At 46.7% G+C, this 16619-nt stretch overlaps 1 pseudogene; it reads right to left on the bottom strand.

Moving 5' to 3' along the window:
• Positions 1-3121: 3121 nt before the first annotated feature.
• Positions 3122-16270, bottom strand: LOC123490266 (annotated as a pseudogene).
• Positions 16271-16619: the final 349 nt, after the last annotated feature.

Raw genomic sequence — 16619 nt, 5'->3', positions numbered from 1 at the left:
GGACAAGCTAAACACCTTCTACTTCTTCAGAGTAGCCACCCTTTGCCTTGATGACAGCTTTGCACACTTTTGGCATTCTCTCAACCAGCTTCACCTGGAATGCTTTTCCAACAGTCTTGAATGAGTTCCCACATATGCTGAGCACTTGTTGGCTGCTTTTCCTTCACTCTGCGGTCCGACTCATCCCAAACCATCTCAATTGGGTTGAGGTCGGGTGATAGTGGAGGCCAGGTCACCTGATGCAGCACTCCATCACTCTCGTTCTTGGTCAAATAGCCCTTAGACAGCCTGGAGGTGTGTTGGGTCATTGTCCTGTTGAAAAACAAATTATAGTCCCACTAAGCGCAAACCAGATGGGATAGCTGCAGAATGCTGTGGTAGCCATGCTGGTTAAGTGTGCCTTGAATTCTAAATAAATTACTGACAATGTCACCAGCAAAGTACCCCCACCCCATCACACCTCCTCCTCCATGCTTCACGGTGGGAACCACACATGCAGAGATAATCCGTTCACCTACTCTGCGTCTCACAAAGACAAGGCGGTTGGAACCAAAAATCTCATCAGGAGTCATCAGACCAAAGGACAGATTTCCACCGGTCTAATGTCCATTGCTCGTGTTTCTTGGCCCAAGCAAGTCTCTTCTTATTGGTGTCCTTTAGTAATGGTTTATTTGCAGCAATTCGACCATGAAGGCCTTATTCACGCAGTCTCCTCTGAACAGTTGATGTTGAGATGTGTCTGTTACTTGAACTCTGTGAAGCATTTATACACAAATTAGGAACACCTGCTCTTTCCATGACATACTGACCAGGTGAATCCAGGTGAAAGCTATGATCCCTTATTGATGTCACTTGTTAAATCCACTTCAAAATCAGTGTAGATGAAGGGGAGGAGACAGTTGAGACAATTGAGACATGGATTGTGTATGTGTGCTAATCAGAGAGTGAATGAGCAAGACAAAATATTTAAGTACCTTTGAACGGGGTATGGTAGTAGGTGCCAGGCGCACCGGTTTGTGTGTGTCAAGAACTGCAACGCTGCTGGGTTTTTCACGCTCAACAGTTTCCCGTGTGTATCAAGAATGGTCCACCACTCAAAGGATATCCAGCCAACTTGACACATGTGTGGGAACCATTGGAGTCAACATGGGCCAGCATCCCTGTGGAACGCTTTCGACACCTTGTAGAGTCCATGCCCTGAGGAATTGAGGCTGTTCTGGGGGCAAAAGGGGGTGCAACTCTATATTAGGAAGGTGTTCCTAATGTTTTGTACACTCAGTGTATATTATGAACGGACAGACTCACTCAGATACAAATCAAATGGACACACAAATGCTGAGCTACGGCAGTCAGTGTGATGCATATACAGTGGGGAAAAAAAGTATTTAGTCAGCCACCAATTGTGCAAGTTCTCCCACTTAAAAAAGATGAGAGAGGCCTGTAATTTTCATCATAGGTACACGTCAACTATGACAGACAAAATGAGGAAAAAAAAATCCAGAAAATCACATTGTAGGATTTTTTATGAATTTATTTGCAAATTATGGTGGAAAATAAGTATTTGGTCAATAACAAAAGTTTCTCAATACTTTGTTATATACCCTTTGTTGGCAATAACACAGGTCAAACATTTTCTGTAAGTCTTCACAAGGTTTTCACACACTGCTGCTGGTATTTTGGCCCATTCCTCCATGCAGATCTCCTCTAGAGCAGTGATGTTTTGGGGCTGTCGCTGGGCAACACGGACTTTCAACTCCCTCCAAAGATTTTCTATGGGGTTGAGATCTGGAGACTCCAGGACCTTGAAATGCTTCTTACGAAGCCACTCCTTCGTTGCCCGGGCGGTGTGTTTGGGATCATTGTCATGCTGAAAGACCCAGCCATGTTTCATCTTCAATGCCCTTGCTGATGGAAGGAGGTTTTCAATCAAAATCTCACGATACATGGCCCCATTCATTCTTTCCTTTACACGGATCAGTCGTCCTGGTCCCTTTGCAGAAAAACAGCCCCAAAGTATGATGTTTTCACTCCCATGCTTCACAGTAGGTATGGTGTTCTTTGGATGCAACTCAGCATTCTTTGTCCTCCAAACACGACGAGTTGAGTTTTTACCAAAAAGTTATATTTTGGTTTCATCTGACCATATGACATTCTCCCAATCCTCTTCTGGATGCACTCTAGCAAACTTCAGACGGGCCTGGACATGTACTGGCTTAAGCAGGGGGACACGTCTAGCACTGCAGGATTTGAGTCCCTGGCGGCGTAGTGTGTTACTGATGTTAGGCTTTGTTACTTTGGTCCCAGCTCTCTGCAGGTCATTCACTAGGTCCCCCCGTGTGGTTCTGGGATTTTTGCTCACCGTTCTTGTGATCATTTTGACCCCACGGGGTGAGATCTTGCGTGGAGCCCCAGATCGAGGGAGATTATCAGTGGTCTTGAATGTCTTCCATTTCCTAATAATTGCTCCCACAGTTGATTTCTTCAAACCAAGCTGCTTAAGCTATTGCAGAGTCAGTCTTCCCAGCCTGGTGCAGGTCTACAATTTTGTTTCTGGTGTCATTTGACAGCTCTTTGGTCTTGGCCATAGTGGAGTTTGGAGTGTGACTGTTTGAGGTTGTGGACAGGTGTCTTTTATACTCGAAAACAAGTTCAAACAGGTGCCATTAATACAGGTAACGAGTGGAGGACAGAGGAGCCTCTTAAAGAAGAAGTTACAGGTCTGTGAGAGCCAGAAATCTTGCTTGTTTGTAGGTGACCAAATACTTATTTTCCACCATAATTTGCAAATAAATTCATTAAAAAATCCTACAATGTGATTTTCTGGATTTTCTTTTCCAATTTGTCTGTCATAGTTGACGTGTACCTATGATGAAAATGACAGGCCTCTCTCATCTTTTTTAAGTGGGAGAACTTGCACAATTGGTGGCTGACTAAATACTTTTTTCCCCCACTGTAGCTGTAGAAAGAAGTCAGCTGTTCAGTAGCCTTAAGTTAGTATACAGAGCAGACCACAGTTCTGAGGTCAGTAGTCCACTGGTAAAACTATCTAGGCCTAAGTTCTTATCTGTTGATGAACAGAGCACAGGTCTGACGTCAGTCGTCCAGTGGTAAAACTAAGCTCTTACCTCTTGATGAGCTTGATGGACTTGAAGGCCTCGTCCATGTTGCCGATGGTCAGGTAGAAGCTGAAGTTGAGCATGGCATCGTGGGTGGCCTTTTCACAGTTCTCTAGGCCCTGAATGTCCAGGAGGGCTCGTCTGGACACCATGTGGGGGGACTGGGCAGCTGGGGCCGGGGCTGGTGATGGGGCTGTTGCCTGGGCCAGGGATGGAGATGGGGTGGGGTGGGGACTGGAGCTAGTGCTGGGGCCTCCTCTGCCTCTGGATCCCTCTCACCAGGCTGGGTGTGGATGAGATGTCCAAGTATTAGCTATTTCAATACAATGTGACTTCAGAGATAATATTTTACGCTCCATGTGCTCTAGTTATCTCATCCCTGATTATGAAGATTCCCCACACAAACAATACTAATGTATAACTTAACCATGTGGTTTGCATTTTACTGATGAACCCTTTAGAGAAAAATAGAGATAGATTCATTGTCCAAATTCAACAGAATTGGTTGGGGTGGGTTAAGATACTGATATTCTCTCGGTAGACTCTTTTTTCCGGAGATAGTGGATCTTTAAGCATTTTCTATTATAGCGTGATAACATTCAATACTGGCAGCCGACTCGATTACACACAGGTAGGATGAAAGCATTTGGCTGCTTGACTAGGAAGGGACACACACACGCACGCTACTGTAGCGACACTCAGTCCTTTATCATAGAAAGATTAGGCTCAATGAAAGGAAACTTCCTCTGATATGAGACCTCAGGCTATTAGGGAAACACAGACAAGAAAGGCATAGCAACAAAAGCAGTGGAAATAGACATCAACTGTAAGAACACATTGACCTATCCAACCAGTGGAGTAGGGTGTGTAAGCCACAGATATCCTATTCAATTCTATATTACAAGCTACAAACATGGACCTTACACATCTGACCTATCTAAATACAGTGGTGTATTCCTGTTAGATTAATTTGTATTTTAAGAATAATGACTAAAGGATTTCACCCCAAATACAGTATAAATGTGTGAACTGTGTTAGAATTATAATGTATTGTCAACCTACTAACAGAGGGGGCGGGACTAAACATTCCAGGGTGAAGGGGACTGAGAAAACGGGTTACAGGGGCCTCCTAGAGGTGGGGCGGAGCAGGGTGCGTTTGTGTGTCGAGGTATAAAACAGAGTGTATGGGTTTTGGCGCCAGAGCTCTCCATGAATAAAGATACAGATAATCCTTGTTGGTTGTGGACCTTGAATCATTTATGATTAAAACCAGAGCCTTACAACCTCTGGTAATGATTCAAGCTTAGGTTGAATTAGAGATAGAAATTCTCTTAACAATTCCTACTATGTAAAAACACATTTCACTTTGGATGGTCTAGATTAGAATCTAGATTACATTGTTTGTTAATCATTATAACCCAATGGAGGCTTTACAATGCTACTAGAGGGGTAGGAGGACTATGGAAGAGCAGAGGAGATTCACAGCACTGCCTAACTGGAGGGGCAGTAGATACTCACTTCCGGTAAAAGATACCACCCCTCCAAACAACAGCTTGTGGAATGGAAGTAAGCACACACAGACAGACATCCACATGAAATATTACAAATTCACATACACTCAAGAAAGAGAGGAAGAAGAGATCAAGCAAAGATGAGGTAGAATGAAAAGAAAAGACTGACAGACTTTTGTGAAGATAACCTCTGAGGGATAGGATGTGGAAGAGAGAGAGACAACAGGTAATTTAGGCCTACTGAAAATCCTGATAACTGTCTAAATAATTAAAACAGTTCGTCATAGAGTGTCCTAAACACACAACACGTGAAACATCAGATGCCAATATATATATATTGTTATGTCACGAGAGGCTACACAGCTTTCAGCGGGGATTGCTCAAGTAGTGCAAGGAGACCAGGTTCAACCAAAACAAGGATTTTATTAAAGGTCTTGGGGAAACTAACGAAAGTATAACACAATACTGTTCTCTGGTGGCTCTTAAGGGCTAACAGTTCAGGGATGTCTCTTCCACATCCAAAATCATACCTCTCCCTCGCCCAAATAACTTTCCCCAGTCTTACTGTCTTCCACGTTGCAGCTAGTGGCCAACCCAGCAAAACGTCCTTCCAAATGTCCCACACGTATTTCCACAGGTGCATATATCCAAAGGTGAGTATTTCCCAAAGGTAAGTATCTCCAAATCCTTATATTCCCTCATGGAAGTGGACGTGCAGCACTCTTGTCCTCCAGAGAGCCCAGGTTGGAGACTGTGTCTCTTCCCTTCCCAAACCTTCAGCTCATCAGCTCCTCATTTGTTTCAGCTGCGTGGGAAGATTGGCCATAGAGGGGTGGAGTTCCCGACCATACCAGCAGATGGAGCCATAGCTGTCTGGGTTTGCAGCCACCTCAGGGGATGTAACGTCCCTCCAGGACACAGCCTCTCGTGACATCACACATCCCCCTCCTCGGGACCGACGTCCCTCGTCGGTAAAGGCAGCGAAGAAGGCATCACGCCGGGAGAGGGCGTCCGCATTGCCGTGGTGCTTGCCAGACTGCTCTCTCTCTTCAACTCCTCCAACTCTAGGACCAGGGACTCAGCCTCCTGTTGTCTCTCCTTGAGTTTCTTACTGAACGCATCAGCCTTGGTTTTAGCAGAGTTTAGCTTCTGTTGAGCAGCTTTCAGTTCCTTCTCTCTCTCTGCCTCCGCATTCTTCATCTTGTTCTCCAACACCTTGTACTTCTCCTCTGCCTTCTTCTGGACCTCCTTACTCCTGCGCAGGGTCTCCTCACACTCCTCGATGGTCCTGCGCAGCCTCTCCAGCTCCTCCTGTTGCTTAGGGAAGGAGCTCTGTTGAGTTTAGCCTGAGGATATCTAACTCTTCTGTCTTCATGTCTAACTGTTGCTTTAACAAACGATACCTCTCAGCGGTCCCCTTCAGACCAGACAGTTCTTTGTCCAGATTCTGTAGCTCCGTCTCTGTGTCGGTCTGGGCACCTGCCATCCCTATCAGAGCCCGGGGCGGGAGTGAGTAACTCGGAGGATTGCACCGGAGCCTTCCCAGGATGAGTCTTGCCTCTCCGTTTCCGAGGTACTGGGTTATCCTCTCCTGAGACTCTCTCCAGAGTGGGTAAAAGGCTGGGCAGTCTCGTCCAATTAGGACAGGGACGGGGAGGGAATCAACCACCCCGCCGTCGTGTGTATGGTTCCCCGTGTGCTGGTCATTGTAAGTTCAGTAATGGGGTATTCTCTGGTGTCCCCATGGACACAGGGAAACTGGGAGGACTTTCCCCGGGGGTCAGACACGTTGGGCCCACCAAATCCTTACGCACCAGGGTGGCCCGGCTACCAGAATCCAGTAAGGCCTCCACATCATGGTGATTCACAGTTACCGGGCAGGTGGGGGTCGATCTGGGCCGCCATCTACGACTCCCAAGAGCGAGGCAAACGGTGTGTGGGTGCTGAGCTGGAGGACTCCGCAGTGGGCATAGGTTCATCGGCTGGTTTCCCACACTGCCAGGAGATATGTCCCATCTCCCCACACCGGTAACACTGTCGAGTTTCCCCCTCCTGGTGTACTCTTCTTGGACCCGCCTGGTTTCTGGCTCCCCCTGGAGCCGGGATAAGTCCTGACGTGGCTGGGTTCGAGACCTTGGGGTCCTTTGGACGGGTTCTTCCCATTTGGGGTGGGGCCGCACTCCTGGGGTCTTTTGGGAAGCATTCAGCATCTCCGCTGTGGCCTGGTACTTTTCCACAGCTTCCACGGTCAGATCAGCCGTGGTCAAGGCCTGTTGACTGATGAACCGTTTTGCCTCATAAGGCAGGGCGCGTGAGTACTCGATCCACCACAACGGCCTCCTACCACCGCCGCTGCTGTATTCCTCTGCGGATCCAGCCATTCTTGCGGTTCGGACAAGTTCATGCATCTGCGCCCGAGGAGGTTGGTCTGGTTGGAAGGTCCAACTGTGAAAGCGCTAGGCCATACCAAACTTTGTGAGTCCATATCTGCTGAGGATCTCAGACTTCAGGGCATCATAGTCAGTAACCTGGTCAGGGCCCAGGTCCCGGACAGCATTCAGCGATTCCCCGGTTAGAAAGGGGGCTAACAGACCAACCCACTGTTGCTTGGGCCAGGCTTCCCTAGTGGCCGTGGCCTCAAATGCATGCAGGTATGCCTCAATGTCATCGGTAGCTCCCATCTTAGATATAAAGTCACTTGCCTTTATTGGGCGGGTATTTTGGACCACCCTCTGTCTCTGCAACTGCAATTCCTCTGCCTTCAGAAGGTTGGCTTTCTTTTGCTCCTCCAAGAGAGCCACGTTTGCTTGCATCTGGGCTTGCTGGCCAGCAACAAGGGCTTTCAATATGTCCTCCATTTCAGTCAAACGGGGAGCCTACGGCCAACTTGGAAAACTGGGTGATCAAACCTTCGGTATCCTCCTCTGACATGCACTATTAACGCTTGAGCGTGCCCGTATTCTCCACCATCTGTGACGTCACGAGAGGCTACACAGCTTTCAGCGGGATTGCTCAAGTAGTGCAAGGAGACCAGGTTCAACCAAAACAAGGATTTTATTAAAGGTCTTGGGAAACTAACGAAAGTATAACACAATACTGTTCTCTGGTGGCTCTTAAGGGCTAACAGTTCAGGGATGTCTCTTCCACATCCAAAATCATACCTCTCCCTCGCCCAAATAACTTTTCCCCAGTCTTACTGTCTTCCACGTTGCAGCTAGTGGCCAACCCAGCAAAAACGTCCTTCCAAATGTCCCACGTATTTCCACAGGTGCATATATCCAAAGGTGAGTATTTCCCAAAGGTAAGTATCTCCAAATCCTTATATTCCTCATGGAAGTGGACGTGCAGCACTCTTGTCCTCCAGAGAGCCCAGGTTGGAGACTGTGTCTCTTCCCTTCCCAAACCTTCAGCTCATCAGCTCCTCATTTGTTTCAGCTGCGTGGGAAGATTGGCCATAGAGGGGTGGAGTTCCCGACCATACCAGCAGATGGAGCCATAGCTGTCTGGGTTTGCAGCCACCTCAGGGGATGTAACGTCCCTCCAGGACACAGCCTCTCGTGACATCACAATATATATATATATATATATTTTTTAAACATTTTAATCATTTAGCAGACGCTCTTATCCAGAGTGTTGAAAGCACCATCCTCTATCAACTGAGCCACAGTCATGGTAAAGGCCCATCAACACCAAGGACAATAACGATAAACTTAACATAACTATAAAATGTTAGCGAGCATCCACACTAGAGGATTTTTTTATAGTTTATCATTCTAAAGTACACCTGTCAATCAAGTGATCAACGCATCCTACCGCTACGCTGTAGGCCTATTAACAAGGTGGTATCACAGACCATTCAGTGCCTTCAGGGTGTGTTCATTGGCATAGTGACAACTGCAAATAATAATAAAATGCACATGTAATGAAAAATCATACAGAAACTTGGTTTTAAAGTTAGCAATTCAACAAACGTCATCGCTGCAGTCATCGCTCAAGTGGTTTGCAGGTGATTTCCATTTTTCTTAAGGTTTTTCTTTTTTCACTGTGCTCAACACTCTCTCTGTCCAATGCAACCATTTGCAATGCATCAGCACAACACTGTTATCATCACCGGTCAAAGTGATCACACCAACGCACTGCACTCTCTCTCCTTAAACTTTCCCCGACAGGTCGTTTGGCCTATGCTGTATTTACATTCAGCATGAAACAAAACCAAGCCTGCTTTTCTCCTCGAGTAGGCTATTAGGCCAAGTATAATAATAAATGTCTAACAAGCTATTGTAGCCTATAGCTTTTCCTAGAACTCAACTAGAAGAGGAATAGCGGAGGCTTGTGTAGCCTATAGCCATTTACGCACGGGAACAGCTGAAAGAGAGAGGCTAGAGATGTGTAGCCAAGTAAGAAGCTAATAATTAGCTAAATATTAGGCCATTCATTAGCTAAATATTAGGGCTATACATATTTACCTGACAAACTGCAAGAATAAAAGTTATCAGATTATGAAATGCCACATGCACTGCAGTCCCCAGGCACGGCAAAGCTCCACTATTGATTAGGCCTACGTTTCGACCTAGGCTACAACAACACAATGCAATGAGGAATTCTATTATTGTTTTCAAGTGAGTACAATTATTGTGTACGCTGTAAACTGCAGTGAATAACTGCTCAAACGCCCTGCGCTTTGAATGCATGTTTCATTCCAAAATAACTGCCTCGGCCTGATTATGCAACTATTTGGATCAGTTATGGGTCTATTCTCAACAGTTTAAAAAGAACCAGAAAGGTACATTAGCAGGCCACTCATATGGTGTTTTTTGTCTGGATACTGTACCATAGGAAGATATGGGCATCTTCTGATACTGAGATGCACTGTCTGTTGTGGATCTTTAGTCTCCCAAGTCATCCTATAATAAAGGTGGCCACCAATATGCTTACATGCCCAGTTATTCAGGAAAGCTCACTGTGCGCTTTGCCCCATCTCCTCTCCCCTCCGGGCGGCTATTCCTCACACCCCTAGAACGCTTCAATAGAACAGGTTTTTGATTGGTTGTTGACGTTGTATCGTTGGGGGGACTGGGGGAAAAAAATAGCTCTGAAAGTGATCCCAACAATAGCTATCGGTATCGTTCTCCACTGTTTTTGTAGTTATCGTTGTAGTGTCGACACTGCTGTTCACTTGAATTAGAACAACTTCTATTTTCTTATCGCTATACTTATTGCTATAGTTTACATTTACGTCATTTAGCAGATGCTGTTATCCAGAGCGACTTACAAATTGGTGCATTCACCTTATAGCCAGTGGGATAACCACTTTATTTGTTATTTTTTAATATTTTTTTTGGGGGTGGGTTGGGGTAAGGGGGGGTAGAAGGATTACTTTATCCTATCCCAGGTATTCCTTAAAGAGGTGGGGTTTCAAATGTCTCCGGAAGATGATGAGTGACTCCGCTGTCCTGGCGTCGTGAGGGAGCTTGTTCCACCATTGGGGTGCCAGAGCAGCGAACAGTTTTGACTGGGCTGAGCGGGAACTATGCTTCCGCAGAGGTAGGGGAGCCAGCAGGCCAGAGGTGGATGAAACGCAATGCCCTCGTTTGGGTGTAGGGACTGATCAGAGCCTGAAGGTACGGAGGTGCCGTTCCCCTCACAGCTCCGTAGGCAAGCACCATGGTCTTGTCAGCAGATGCGAGCTTCCAGTGGAGTGTGCGGAGGAGCGGGGTGACGTGAGAGAACTTGGGAAGGTTGAACACCAGACGGGCTGCGGCATTCTGGATGAGTTGTAGGGGTTTAATGGCACAGGCAGGGAGCCCAGCCAACAGCGAGTTGCAGTAATCCAGACGGAGATGACAAGTGCCTGGATTAGGACCTGTGCCGCTTCCTGTGTAAGGCAGGGTCTACTCTCCGAATGTTGTAGAGCATGAACCTACAGGATCGGGTCACCGCCTTGATGTTAGCGGGGGAACGACAGGGTGTTGTCCAGGGTCACACCAAGGCTCTTTGCACTCTGGGAGGAGGACACAATGGAGTTGTCAACCGTGATGGCGAGATCATGGAACGGGCAGTCCTTCCCCGGGAGGAAGAGCAGCTCCGTCTTGCCAAGGTTCAGCTTGAGGTGGTGATCCGTCATCCATACTGATATGTCTGCCAGACATGCGATTCGCCACCTGGTTATCAGAAGGGGGAAAGGAGAAGATTAGTTGTGTGTCGTCTGCGTAGCAATGATAGGAGAGGCCATGTGAGGATATGACAGAGCCAAGTGACTTGGTGTATAGCGAGAATAGGAGAGGGCCTAGAACTGAGCCCTGGGGGACACCAGTGGTGAGAGCACGTGGTGCGGAGACAGCTTCTCGCCACGCCACTTGGTAGGAGCGACCGGTCAGGTAGGACGCAATCCAAGAGTGAGCCGCGCCGGAGATGCCCAGCTCGGAGAGGGTGGAGAGGAGGATCTGATGGTTCACAGTATCAAAGGCAGCAGACAGGTCTAGAAGGACAAGAGCAGAGGAGAGAGAGTTAGCTTTAGCAGTGCGGAGAGCCTCCGTGACACAGAGAAGAGCAGTCTCAGTTGAATGACCAGTCTTGAAACCTGACTGGTTTGGATCAAGAAGGTCATTCTGAGAGAGATAGCAAGAGAGGGATCGAGGGTTGGTTTTTTGAGAAGGGGTGCAACTCTCGCTCTCTTGAAGACGGAAGGGACATAGCCAGCGGTCAAGGATGAGTTGATCAGCGAGGTGAGGTAAGGGAGAAGGTCACCGGAAATGGTCTGGAGAAGAGAGGAGGGGATAGGGTCAAGCGGGCAGGTTGTTGTGCGGCCGGCCGTCACAAGTCGCAAGATTTTATCTGGAGAGAGAGGGGAGAAAGAAGTCAAAGCATAGGGTAGGGCAGTGTGAGCAGGACCAGCAGTGTCATTTGACTTAACAAACGAGGATCGGATGTCGTCAACCTTCTTTTCAAAATGGTTGACGAAGTCATCCACAGAGAGGGAGGAGGGGGAGGGGAGGAGGATTCAGCAGGGAGGAGAAGGTGGCAAAGAGCTTCCTAGGGTTAGAGGCAGATGCTTGGAATTTAGAGTGGTAGAAAGTGGCCTTAGCAGCAGAAACAGATGAAGAAAATGTAGAGAGGGGAGGGAGTGAAAAGATGCCAGGTCCGCAGGGAGTCTAGTTTTCCTCCATTTCCGCTCGGCTGCCCGGAGCCCTGTTCTGTGAGCTCGCAATGAGTCATCAAGCCACGGAGCTGGAGGGGAGGACCGAGCCAGCCGGGAGGATAGGGGACATAGAGAGTCAAAGGATGCAGAAAGGGAGGAGAGGAGGGTTGAGGAGGCAGAATCAGGAGATTGGAGGGAGAAGGATTGAGCAGAGGGAAGAGATGATAGGATGGAAGAGGAGAGAGTAGCGGGACAGAGAGAGCGAAGGTTGCAACGGCGCATTACCATCTGAGTAGGGGCAGAGTGAGTAGTGTTGGAGGAGAGCGAGAGAGAAAAGGATACAAAGTAGTGGTCGGAGACATGGAGGGGAGTTGCAGTGAGATTAGTAGAAGAACAGCATCTAGTAAAGATGAGGTCAAGCGTATTGCCTGCCTTGTGAGTAGGGGGGGACGGTGAGAGGGTGAGGTCAAAAGAGGAGAGGAGTGGAAAGAAGGAGGCAGAGAGAAATGAGTCAAATGTAGACGTAGGGAGGTTGAAGTCCCCCAGAACTGTGAGGGGTGAGCCATCCTCAGGAAAGGATTTTGCTAACAAAATTGCAAAAGGGTTTTCTAATGATCAATTAGCCTTTTAAAATGATAAACTTGGATTAGCAAACACAACGTGCCATTGGAACAGAGGACTGATGGTTGCTGATAATGGGCCTCTGTACGCCTATGTAGATATTCCATTAAAAATCTGCCGTTTCCAGCTACAATAGCCATTTACAACATCAACAATGTCTACACTGTATTTCTGATCAATTAGATGTTATTTTAATGGACAAAAAAATTGCTTTTCTTTCGAAAAAAAGGACATTTCTAAGTGACCCCAAACTTTTGAACGGTAGTGTATAATTATGTTATTCAGATAACCTAGCAAATAAACAAACCAAATAGGCTAATTTCCTTGAATCATTCAATGTTGCATTACCATAGGCCCATTGTATTTTCACAACAAAATTAGCCTGTTTTGTTTGTTTTATTTTGCCAATCATACTCTAGTTAAACCACTGATTATAATTAAATAATAATGGTGATAATATAGAAAATATTCTGGGAATCCTACATGTTACTTGCGTATACTACACCAGAAAACATGATTTGGAGGATCATTAGCTTCTTTTTAAATTGCATAGCCTGTCGGAAGGCAGCAGGTGCGACAAATGGACTACCAAATAGATGGTTGTTGAATGTCAGAGAAAGAGAGGCCCAGCCATGCATAATCGCAATATTTAAAATCAAATCAAATTTTATTTGTCACATGCGCCGAATACAACAGGTGTAGACTTACCGTGAAATGCTTACATATAAACTACAATCGTGGGAAAACGTAGTTTGGAAAGCAATTGGCTATTGCTTCAAAGAGAAGGCAATGCAAATACTAAATTGTCATTTAGTTATCAAAGTTCTCAACATAATTGAGCTAACAGTATTATTGGCACCAGCAGAGCATCGGTCATATCTCCGTTGAGTGTGCATATTCACTGTCTTTATCATTGGGTCAGTGCCACTTGAAAGTCATATTAAAAAAGATTCTGCTAATCTCTCCAGTCAAATAAAGTGTCGTAGAATTGTATGAAATGTTTTTATAAAAGGCCACATTTTTCCCGTGCAAAGAAATGAAAAGAAACATAGGCCTATCTGTTATAGCCTAGGTCTACTTCACCAGGCGCTGCATTGAACAGTCTTTTTTGCAAACAGTGATTAGAGTTAAATTATTAGCCTAAATTATGACTATCCAATTTACTAATAACATTAGGAATAGTCAGCTATCTTACATAAGTCTGCAAAGGTGATGATGCATGGAATGCTTTATATTTTTTTATGGTGAAAATTAGCTTCCCCAAACTTGAGACTCATAGGAGTTGCTGGCAAGATAACACAAACAGATCTGGGACTAGGCTAATGACTGTATATACTGTGTAATAGTAATCTACCATAGCACTCCATTTGCACACATTTTCACAACACCAGTATTCTTCATTCCTACCTTTGGCTGTGCAGTAGGAGACACAGTTCAACACCTCTCCTTTCTCAAAGCCCAGGCTCTCATCCAGAGAGAGAACACAGTTGTCATCCCTCTCCAAGTCCCAGAGCCTACAACACAATGTATGTCAGCGCCACAATGTATGTCAGCGCCACAATGTATGTCAGCGCCACAATGTATGTCAGCGCCACAATGTATGTCAGCGCCAGAGTGTGTGTGTGTGTGGGTCTGACCTGATGACCTGTTCCCCTATAGCTGTGATGAGAAGGCCTGTCTCTGTCGAAACGATATCTGCGCTTTGGTCACTCTTTCCACTCAGCTTCCCCTGTGACAACAGAACACATAAACACACAAAGTCACACACATATATCCACACACACACTTGAATTGAACGGACTGCGACACTAATCTGTGTACGCGACCAATACAATTATATTAAAATTGACTGTGACACTGTACCTTCATGAGCTCCTGGGCTCCCCCCTCAGGTCTCAGAGTGTACTGCAACAGCAAAAGGGTTTCCGTGACAACGGCTAGGACACCTCTCCTCTTCAGATAGAAGAGCTTCTGGATGGAGCCATCCACACGGAGCACTGGGCTGCTCCTGCCACACTCATCCACAGTGTACCTTACCCGGACACAGAGAGGCACAGAGTCAATACACACTCACCTAGGCTAGCACAGTGACAGTGCTGCTTCAATTTCACCGGGCAGTGCACCAAACCTAAACACACACTAACCGTTGAGGGCCTGTTTCAGAGGAATATCTCTACAGCCCCAGAGGTGAGAGGTCTCAGACACGCATGCACGTACACATTCAAACACACACACACACGTAAGGGAACAACGCAGGTAAAAACACTAATCGTTTGACAGCGTCTCCAACCGTCTGCCGTGCTGAGGTAGAGCACCAGTCCCTCCTGAGGGCCCATCTTGAGCGGTGCTCCCTTCCCAGCCTTCCTCCAGTTGAGCATGTCCAGGGCACTCTCGTCCCCACCCACTGCCCCACCCACCGCCCATGCCAGCATCGCCACATGTCTGGAACCAACCACAACCACAGTTAGCATCATACACGGGGACAGGAGCTTAGTAGAATGGTTTCCATAGTATACATTGTCACTCTGACCCTAACCTGAATCCCAGATCTGTTTATGTGGTCTTGCCAAATAGCTAAGGTCTTTCAAATGTTATTCTGACCCAGTGAATAAGCAAAACCATTTTCTAGCCAGTACCCAGTCTTGAGCAAGACTCAAGAGGAACAACTTTAACTGCAGTGCACCAGTGGGTTTGGTTCCCGACCAACAATTTGGGAAACATTGCCAGGCTTAACTTACACTTGGCGTTTATATGCTTAACAGCAGGTCGAGACAGTGCTATTGACTGACAACCAAAGCTAATTTTGCAACAGTGACAATACGGATACAATCAGTCATCCTTGCTTTAAATAACTTTGCATAATTTGTGTTTGTGCCAAGGAATAGTTGCATAAAACCACATGGCATGCACTCTAAAATCTTCATCCACATAGAGTATATAAATTGAGGCATCTCTTTGTCATAAGCTTATGCAGAACAATTGCCTGCTCTGACTCAGAACCTTTTGGGGTACTTAAAGAGTTGTAGTTACTCACTCTCCCGGAGGTGCTGGTCTGAAGATACAGTAGGTTAAAGGCTTGGTATAGTCATGCTTCACTATGTGACCTCCGTGGAGTCTTCCTTAGGCGTCCACCTTCCATAAAGCCAGGACTCCCATCTACACAGATCAACGACAGCACATTCACACACACACACCAAAGACTGAAGAGGACTATGAGAATATCTCCACTTTGAAAATGTGGTGTGTGTGTGACCGTGTGTCTGCAACGTCTGTGTTCACACGCACTCACCTGATCCTCGGTGACCAGACGGCTGCCGGAGCTGCTCCACAGGGTGATGCAGGCGCTGTGTGTGGTGGGCAGCTGTGTCTGCTCCCCCAGAGGGTGAGTGAGCAGCAGCACCTCGCCCGTCTCCCAGCCCAGAGCCTTGGTGGGGTGCCAGCGCAGCACTGTGGGCTGGAAGGGACGATCCCCGTGGCAGTTACCTACGTGCTCCCCCTACACAATGATAGGAGAACAGTTCTATCAATGCATTAGTAGCAGTTTCATACTCGTCTACATCAAAGCTATAAAACAGTGGATGACCCAACATCAATGAAGGACAAGGAGTTTTCTATCTTTCAGTGTGTATTGGGGTTAAAAGTGCAGTGCGTCATTTGATCAATTGCAGAACACCGGCAGATTGAGGACAGGGTGGATGCAACTCTGACCAAATGCTGTGTGTGGTAAAGGGGCTCACCTGTTGGAGGAAGAGGTTGATGTTGCCCCCGGTAGTGGGGCTGTTGGAGGCCACTGCTAGTACAGGCTGAGTCTGATGCCATGCCACCTGAGAGGAGGCCCCGCTAGATTCAGGGGCCTCAATACAGTGATCAAAGTACACCAACATGTCCCCTGATCTGTGGAGAGAAGAGGTCGGAAGGAGAGAAGGAACATTAGGAGGAGGAATGAAGAATGAGGAGGAGAGAGGTCCCAAGAAAACTTACATTGTAATATGTCACTTATGTGTTGCATCAAGTGACTTGATCAGATAACCAAGCAACAGATTAACTACTGCTGCTGCTAAGCAAGTTAGCTAGAAACTGCTTGAATGATGTCCCTGACATTTGTAGCTAGATAGCTAAGTTAACTTAGCTAGCTAATACAAACAGACATGTCTGTACAAAAGGGTCCCCTGGTTATTTGTGACCGTTATGTGGATTACTGGACAAAACTAATAGCAAAAGACAAGCTAGCTA

Source organism: Coregonus clupeaformis, unplaced genomic scaffold, assembly GCF_020615455.1.
Source record: "Coregonus clupeaformis isolate EN_2021a unplaced genomic scaffold, ASM2061545v1 scaf3598, whole genome shotgun sequence".
NCBI lineage: Eukaryota > Metazoa > Chordata > Actinopteri > Salmoniformes > Salmonidae > Coregonus > Coregonus clupeaformis.
The sequence above is the reverse complement of the archived record's forward strand: the minus strand, read 5'-3'. Positions and strand labels throughout refer to the sequence as shown.